Here is a 9,639-nt window from a genome sequence, read left to right on the forward strand (position 1 = left end):
ATCTCAACGTCTTCTTGCAACTGCTCCTCCTTACGTCGCGCGATTGCTCGTGGCTTTCTAAACGTTTCACTCAAATTATCTTCCTCACGGTAGCCTCGAAGAAGCCGTATATTTGACCGCCTTTATCCGGATCGGATTTTGGCATGAGTTGTTATATCCCGAGCGCCGCACGGATTCTTTTCCAGATCGGGCCGCACGTTTTGCTCGAAGCGACGGCGCCGCGATTACGGTACCGCACTCTCAAATCATCCGTTTTAAAGAGGGCTCGTAAGAGGCTCCCTGTTCATTATTTATTATTTTTTCTTTAATGTCCATTCCACTCAGTCCGACGCTCTCCGGTCTCGCGACAACTCGCGACCGGAGTTGTAACATCTTTCCGTATCTTCGTCCGCTTTTACTCGGCTCGCAAATATCGCAAATTTCGAGCCCTCGCGCGGACGGCTCAATCTTCCCAGGCGAATATTCCGGCCTCGGGGCGATGGCGTCGTCGCGATTACATCGCGTATAACTCTCCGCCGCCTTCCGTCTCGCTCTCTCGGCTCTCACGTGCTCGCCACGTAAACGCGCTTCGTGACTTCAATGCGGAGGCTCGTTACCGGTCGTCGAAGGCAAGAACCCGCCCGATGTCCGGCGCTACGCGGACGAGTTAAATAAAAAACAGAGAGGCGGCTGTGCGCCGGCCGCCCGACAGGAGAAGATAAAGAGAAAGAGAGAGAGAGAGAGAGAAACAGGGAGACTCTCGGCCGGACTCTAGCGGCGACACGCTTCGTAGAATTTCCAGGCGACCGACGACGTCGACACACGCGCCCCGGGACTCGTCCGAGGAAGCGAGCCGGAGACAATTGAGGGCAGCGCGGGGTGGACGCGCGGAATCATTGACAACCGCTCGCGAGATACTCGCGAGATCAGCGCGAGACCGCAGCTGCATGCACGAAGCTCTCTCTCTCTCTCTCTCTTTCTCTCTTTTTCCTTGTCCGCCTCTCTTCAGCGAGAAATGATCCTTTCTCAAACCGCGTGTATTTTATCTATCTATGTGATATGTATATTAGCTATAAATCATCAAATTCTTAGATTAAACGTCTTCCGCCTGCGCGTAGAAAAGTGCTGCCAGAAAAAGCGATTGCTAACTTAATTTACTTCTTCATTTTCTACTAATGAGCAACGGTTATCTTCGGCGAGGAATATTTTCCTGATAACCGTCTTAAAATATACTTATTACAATTTTAGAAGAACCCATTATCATGTGGTATACTTGAAAAAGGAATTTTTACTCTTTCGAAGAATATTTTCAAAACAGTATTGATGAAAAAAGTTAAAATAATAAAGAAATCAAATTTTTATTTACTATTTTAATATTCTTGATTGAAATATTAAATTAGGATTCAGAACATATTTTGAATATGTTCTGAAATTTGATGCTTACGATGAATTTATAATAGATTTGCATATATGTAACCTTTTAAATGAAAATAAGTCATTTATTTAAAAAATTCGCGCGCATATTTTTCTGTGTGTATATACACAAGTTTATTTTAAGTAAACTAATATCTGTTTTAAGTAAATAATGAATATATTTTAAGACTATTATCAACGAGGTATTCTCACCAAAGATAACCGTTATTTAATAAAAGAGAAAAGTAAAAAAATGATTAATTGCTATTCCTAGAATAAGAATGATTTTTTCTGCACGTACGAAATAACGTGTCGATTACACCGAGCTGTCCGAGGAAAACACGTTTCCTGTGCTCTCGAGAGTTCAATATTACATGAGAAATTGTCGTTTTGCTTTGATCGGATATCTTTTTGCTGGTGGTAAATCAATCCGCGCGAATGTCTTTCAAAAGATAGCGATATATCAAGGTAATTGAAAAATTGAAAGCGTTTCTTTTTATCGCCACCGCATGCAAAATAATCAAATTGATATAAAGGCTCCAAGTTCAAAGAAAATGTATTGGACAAAGCCAACTGTCGCCGATACATAAAAGTCCATTTTCCCACATGCGTCAAGAGCAAGCGGACACTTTCGCGACGTCTGCCGATAATTCGCCAACGTGGCCTAACGCAAGTTGGTCTCCTTCGATAAGCTGTCGATAAAAAAAAGGAACGACGAGCAAGCTTATTACTATCGAGCTGGCGAGCAAAACATCGCGTTGACTTATTTATCCAATATACGTGGCGCACAAATCCGGAGAATAGTAGTAAAAAAATGCGACGCGTTCTCTCGCAATATCTTCCAACGACGATCGAGACGGCGACGATTCGCTAATACGCGTGCCTTCCTTCGCGTCGTTGACAGCGTCGATAAGGATAAAAAAGAGGCGAGTCACACCTAGAGAGACGTGTGCGATTATCGCCAACACACCGCGATTTTCTTTGTTCTTTGAATCCCAGCGCGATACACAACCGGATTTTCGATCGCGAAATCGCGTGCAGTTTAAACTTGCAAATTTCAGAATTGAACGTGCATAACAATCGAGTATTTTATTCATTGAATATTTCTACAAAAAAGTCGTAAGACAAAAATGATTTTTATTTCATCGTGATTAAATTTTATAATCGCACGTTTGATTTTGATCAACTGGATGGACTTACTTTCAACGCTAGACATCTCGATTTGGTTTGATTAAGTTGTCTGAAATTTGTTTCTCTTTATTAATTCGTCAAATTTTATATAAATGTGTATTTATATAATAGCGTAGAATAAAAAAAGCATATAAATTAAAAATTGTTAAACACGCATAGACATTTATTTACTTATTTATGAGACAAAACATTTGCGTATATTTATAAATAATTCCGTATTCACATTAATTATTATATTAATTTTATTTTCTATAATTGTAAAATATTTTATACAATTCTTTTTATGCCGTGCAAGCAGTTCGACTAAAAGACCGACTTAATTGTCTATTTCGCGTAAATTTACATATAATTCTAAATGTCTACGATACAAATAAAATGTGACACGAAGTTGAGTACTTATTACAAAATTACGCGCACTTCAAAATATATGTATAAGACGACAGTGCGATATGTATCACTGCGATGCTTCGGGACGATCGCAATGCACAATTGTGTGTGTATATCGCACATCTCTAAGTCACACCTATCGCCGCGCGCAAAAAGGCGGCCGTTCACGGAACATTATCGTGACAATCGTTATTCGAAACGGCGGCGACAATTTTGCGGCGTTGTTGTTGACGAGTCTCTCTCTCCCTCCCTCTCTCTCTCTCTCCCCCACCCTCGTTCCCTCTTTCTCTCCCTCTCGCTCCCTCTATCTCGGGGAAGGAGGAGGAGCTCGCGAGCAACAATCCCGTGGAAAATTACAGGGAATAAAACCGAATGCGCGAGACGCGAGACGCCCGTGAGACTCGGCGGGCAAACACTTGTGCGGTTACATACCTGAGCAACCGGATCTCATTGACTCCTTGACCCCGGTGTTTAAGAAACCGAGTTCCCTTGACCCCCGGGAATAAATAAACCGAGGAAACGCCGCCGCGGCACGCTATCGTACGTATATATAATATATATATATATACACGAGAGAGAAATTTACTGATACTTTTCATTGAGATCCTCTCCCCCCATCCCTCCTCCACTTTCCCCCTCCCCCGGCTCCGAGATTCTTGTCCGACATTGCGGCTTTGGCGCCGGATCACCGGCGGCGAGACCGCTCAATTAATATCGGAAACGTTGCTACTAATGTTACGTCGCGAAGCGAAAGAAGCTTATCGGCAATGCACGTACGTACACACGTAGACTTCGTTCACTACTCACGCGTATTTATATTAAAAGAGAAAAATTATATTTGGCAATACATTGCGACGGTAAAATGCAACTCCGAAATTTCATTGTCCGCGGCTACAGTCGGAGTTGGAACAATTTTGTAGTACACTTTTAAAAATATTTTTTACATCGGCAATATATGTTTCGTTACTTTTATAAAAATACAATGCTTTAGATAGTATTAATTAATTCTATCTGTAGCATTGATCAATTTAATTCAATTCAATCATTTCAATTTCGACTCGGGAAGTAACTATGACTTATTTTGAGCATTGAAAGTATTAACAACAGTTTTTAATACTTGAAATAAGTACTAATTGGTCTATTTAACTGCTCAATATTATTATATTTTTATAAGTGAAACTATTTTACATCATTGTTTTTTTTTTCATTTTATCACATTTACAACGAATAATTAAAATTACTGTTCAATTTTTTATTGCTCCTTCTTTCTTTATGATATTACAATTGAAATGTTATTTCTCTTCGAATCAAGAAAAAATTAAAATTCTGTGAATCAGGGAAGTATCGGCGATATCTATCGGCCAGGTGTCGATGCGTTCGGCTGTACTCATCTTGCACTTAAGTTTCACGCAGTTAAGACAGACCTTTATCATCCCACGCGATAACACCTTGATTAACGTTATCGGGGTGTACTCGGGTTCGAGTGTACCTAAAAAAGATCTGTCGACATGTAACTCGATTGGAGGGTTGAGCTTGAGATTATCGCCACTCGGCATCGTCTTCTTGACTCACCTCCACGTATTTGATAAGGAAGATTATCATTCAGCGAGAGATTCAATCGTGAGAAATCGTTGAGCGTTCTATTATTTGTTCCACGCACCTACCAATTTATCTACGATAAATTTTACACGTCAAAATAATAAATACGTTACGTTATATAATTCAATATACAAGATATAGATAATACATAGAACTCTGTGTGCGTGTTCCACTTAGAAATTCTTGGCTTTAATTTGATTAAAATATAAAATGTAAGGAATTTTATTTTATTAAGTTTTTACTTTATTATAATACTATTGTACGCTAGAAAAACTAAAAATCTTATATTTAGATTTTAGGATCATAAATCATAAATCGACATCTCGTATCAACGAGAGCTCTCGCTATCCGAATTTTCTATCTATTCTGAATTTTATACTTTCGCCAATAGATGCTAAATTTTTTTAATTTCGAGGCCTGCTCTCTGTATTTTGGATTTTCTACATGTAATTTTAACACAAGCACGAAAAATAAATAAGTTTGCATTGAATTTAATATTTGACGATAAGGCGGAGAAGAACTGATCTTTAAATCGAAATCACAAAGTATAACTGAGGCCAATCGCTTCGATATTTTTGCCCGGCTCGTTTTAGCCCCTTTCGAAGAACGAGCGTGTCGAGATCGCATGTCGCTATGTCGAATCGACGACTTATCAGCGGTGACTCGACGGAGTCGAGCGCGACGTGCCTATAATTATCGTCTCGCCCTTCTCAAAATCGGGACGGACGACGACGACGACGACGACGACGACGACGGAGAGATCGCGCGTGGAAAACCCAGGCGTGACGTGCGTCTCCTGGCGCAGCTGCCGCCGCTCGCCGCGCCGGAATGCGAATCCCGAGAGGTGAGCCGAGCGTCGTAATCGCGCGCTTCCTGCTGCCGCGCCGCATCCGTTTGCGAAACGAGAGAGGCACCTCCTCGCCTATACCTCGCGTGCACCGTGAATATCGTACATTCTTATGAATAAATTTGCGGAGCGCCGCCGTGCGTGCGCCGCATGGAAAATCACGGGAGACGCCGGCAGTGCAGCGGACACTCTGGATGATTTGAGGCCCGCTCTTGCATATTAATCCCGCGTGTCGCCGCGGCCAACTCCCCCGCGTTAGAACAAAACGCGGAATAATTCGCTTGCGTAAATCGCGCGTGCAAAAAGCGCGACGGCGAAAGTGCCGAGATGGAAGACGACGAAATTTTTGGAACGTTTGTAAAATATTGAATAACAAGTTTTAACGTTCTAATAATCAAATTGAGTGTTCTACATGTACTTTCAGGTCTAGCTATTTTTAGATATTTTAGTAAAACTGTCTTTACATGTATACATATACATATATAATATACACACATGTATGTATATTCAATATATAATATCCTTTATATTGTATGATGACATATGATTTAATTATCTTGAATATGTGTGTGTGTGTTTAATATATATTCAATACGTGCATACATATGTACACACACACACACACTCGTAGACAGTGATATACAAATACGTTTGGTAGAAGCTGATATTCTCCTTGATTTTACCCGACCCGTTGCGACTTGTCTGCTGTTCATGCGTACGTGTGCAATCGTTACTGCTATCGTTAGTGCAATTGTACTGTGGAATCGTGCGTAAACACGCCGCTTGCGCCGATCAAAATACGATTATCTTGATTACAAATCGATCGCAGCGACTTAAATAAGATTAGATACGTTAGGAGGCGGTTGTCTCTCTCTCCGGTTTATGATGCAAGCGAATCCGTCGTGGCGCACAACAACGGCAGGAAGTTGAACAGTACCTCGACCGACATAAGAACCGATATACCGATCCGTAAACCGTTCTTTCTCTTTCTCCCCGTGGTTTCTTTCTTTCTTTCTTTCCAAAACATGCACGCGTGTTGCGAAATACATTTCCTGCGGCCGTCGATTCGATATCTTTATATGCGCGCGATAACGACTCCGCGTTACACAGCCGTGAAGTCCAGTTGCCGCGGAATCACTTCCGCAGATATATTCCTATTCACAAAACCGTTCTCCTTCTCTCTCCTTCTTTTTTTTTTTTTGCGAGAGCTCTCGCGCGTCCCACGCTGCATCCGCGGTAGCGTGAAGTCGCACGGTTCATTGAAAAGAGACGAGGGACACGGGCGAGGCGGGCGATTATTGTTTATCGCGGTCGTCGCGAGTCGATGACGAGGTTGATCCTACAAGTACAACACCCGTTCGCCTTCGCGGCGGATTCCTTTTTTTTTTTTTATTTCAGTTCGCGAGGAAGAAGAAGAAGAAGAAGAAGAAGACGAGAAAAGGAGGAAGACATGGGAGTGCCCCATCGAAAATTATTCCGCGGAGTGTATCTTGGCATCCGATGATTGTGCGCCGGCGGCTAGAGTGGTCGGTCTCTCTTTCGGAGTGCACGTGCGCCTTGCACGTGTTAGCTGTGGGGCGACTCTCCCGGCTGCCTACAAGACTGTAACATCGTATCGGGAAGAGGCACGGGGGGGGGGGAGGAGAGGAGGGGGACGGGAGAGGAAGAGAGACGGCTATAACCGTACCCGCTCACGCTCGCCTCGTCTCTGGCGTGCACCTTCTTCTTCTCTCTCTCTGTCGTCTCGCTCCTTCCTTCTCTCTCATTATCTATTCGCCTTCCTATATACAATCTCTGTCCGTCGGACGGAGTATTATAGCGCTAATTGCGAGTATCGTCGGATCAAAAGCTCTCGCCTCGAAATGGGGAGCCTTCCTTAATCGGAAAATCGAAATCGTTATAGTACCTCGATTCGTTTTTTAAAAATTATCCCTTCTGCTCTTGCAGTTAACATCCGGTAAGAAATAGTGGGAAATCGATCGGAACCGATGAATGAACGTAAATATTATTATTCGCTTCCACTCGCGTATTCCATGTGTACGTAATACGAGTGCGCGCGCGATACACCAGATTTACTGTTTGCTTCTTTGTAAAAGTCTCAAGAGTGTGCAGAGCAGAACAAATAAATAAAACGAATTACAAAAGTATGACGATAAGAGCATATGAAGTATTAACGTGTCACGTGCAACGTTTGCTCTTTATCTTCTTCTAGTTCCAAGAGTTGGAAGGGGACAAAGGGAGCAAGTTAAATCGAAAATCTCAAAGTCACACTCCACACTTGCTGGAAACGGACGGTGAGAAATAGGAGCATTAGAGGATTGCGAGAGCAAAGTAAAGTCGTTCCTTGCCTCCGACGTGAATTACGTACACGTGAGTGTTATCGTTTCCATTCCGTGCCGGCACCGGAGCGATCTGAAAGGCATACGCGAATTGGCAGGCGATGGAATTTGTCGTGACGGCTCTCTCTCTCTCTCCCTCTCTCTGTCGATGGGACCGGGCGATAAAATTGCAAAGCAAAACTCGCGAGCTCAATGACAAAAATCACGGGGCCAGGAAGGTGTGCGCGCGCGCACGCTCGTGGATCCGCTGTTTGCGCAGCTGTTCAAACCGTTCGCACTGCGAAAATACCGGCCTCGTCGTCCGTTTTTAAAATACCCGGAATCCTCTGGTATTTTAATACGCCGCCGCGTGCGTGCATACGCACAGGCGGGCGAGTCATTAACGGGGGCGAGAGGCATCTTGACCCGTTTCCGCGAGATGCGCGTCTCGTCTCGCGTTTGCTTTCGTCCTCGTCGTCGTCGTTGTCGTTGTCGTACTCGTCGTCATGCGATCTGGAGCACTCGCTCGACACCAGATCGGTGTTATTCGTCCATTTTGCAACTTTCACAGGAAACGGCCGTCTAGAATTCCACGCCGCGTCTACGTGTGAAAAATTACAAGTCGCACGTTTACGAGCACGATTTAATTATGCCCGATGTGTGTAATTATCTTCCTGTTTCTCCTATCCCTTTTTTTATTAAGCCGATCAATTAAGCCGATTGATAGATACGAATTATTCGTTTGTATTTTTGTTCATCTTATAAGTGACAGATGAGCGGATTGTAAAAATATTTTGATATTTTAGTCAAAACGTTTAAAGACTGTTGCATGTATTATTCTTATTGCAACTTTTTTGCATTTTAAAATTATATAATTTTTTTTCCTTGTCTTCGAATACAGGAAATCCTGAGGATTTCAAGGAAGTTGTAACTTTGCAAGCTTTTCTTATTGTACTTGTAATAATTCTTATTATATCATCGAACAGTAACGAATGAAAGATGATATCTTATTTCTTGATAAACTTTCAAATACAATTATGTCTCAAGGGTATGTACAACGTACATAAGACTGAAATAAAGCTCATATATGTTTGCAGATAGAGAAACATAGGCGACAATAATGCTTTATTTCATAATATTATATAATTTAAGTGTATTTTTAATGAAGTTGCAGACTCTTCTTGATAGAATGTGAGAAAATAATTCTACAAAAATTTAAAGTAAGAATTTATAATAGATACTAAACGATAAGTATAAGAATATTATATTGAAAAATAAGCATTGATTATATAAACAAATTGCAATCGAATCATATAATTATATGTCATCGTAATAAAAAAATGTTTAACGCGCCATTATTGCCGACGTTCTGAGCGACGTTCAAGTGCATGAGATCCTTGAAACTTATGTAATCTTTTGCACATCTCGTCGGGAAGACAGAATGACGGGATAATTGTAAGATAAATCGTTGAAAAGTAGGAACAAAATTCCTTGATCCACGATGAAATGCACAAAGCTACGTCGGGCGAGCGATCCGTCCGTGAATTTCGGGGAATTTCGGGTTCTCCTCGGGACCGTCCTCGGCACAAATACGAGATCCATCTGGTATTTTTCAGGTGCCCTCGAATATATGGGAGAGCGGTACCATTGTCATGGAAACTCGGGGCTACTCCGTCCGGCGACGGTGCCCTGTGTGTGGTATTAACCGAAATACCGGGGTTTTTTTCAACGGGGCACCGTTAAACCGGTGCGACTGCAGATAATAGAGGCATGTTCTCTCTACAAACTGTGTATAGGCAGAGAGTCGTTTCGGAATACCATGCGGAGAGCGTCTCCCGGAATATCGTCGAAATAAGACACCTGCGTCGAATGTCGGCCTTTCGTCCTCACCTGGAGAGATTCTTC

This window comes from Monomorium pharaonis, chromosome 3, assembly GCF_013373865.1.
Source record: "Monomorium pharaonis isolate MP-MQ-018 chromosome 3, ASM1337386v2, whole genome shotgun sequence".
NCBI classification, from domain to species: domain Eukaryota; kingdom Metazoa; phylum Arthropoda; class Insecta; order Hymenoptera; family Formicidae; genus Monomorium; species Monomorium pharaonis.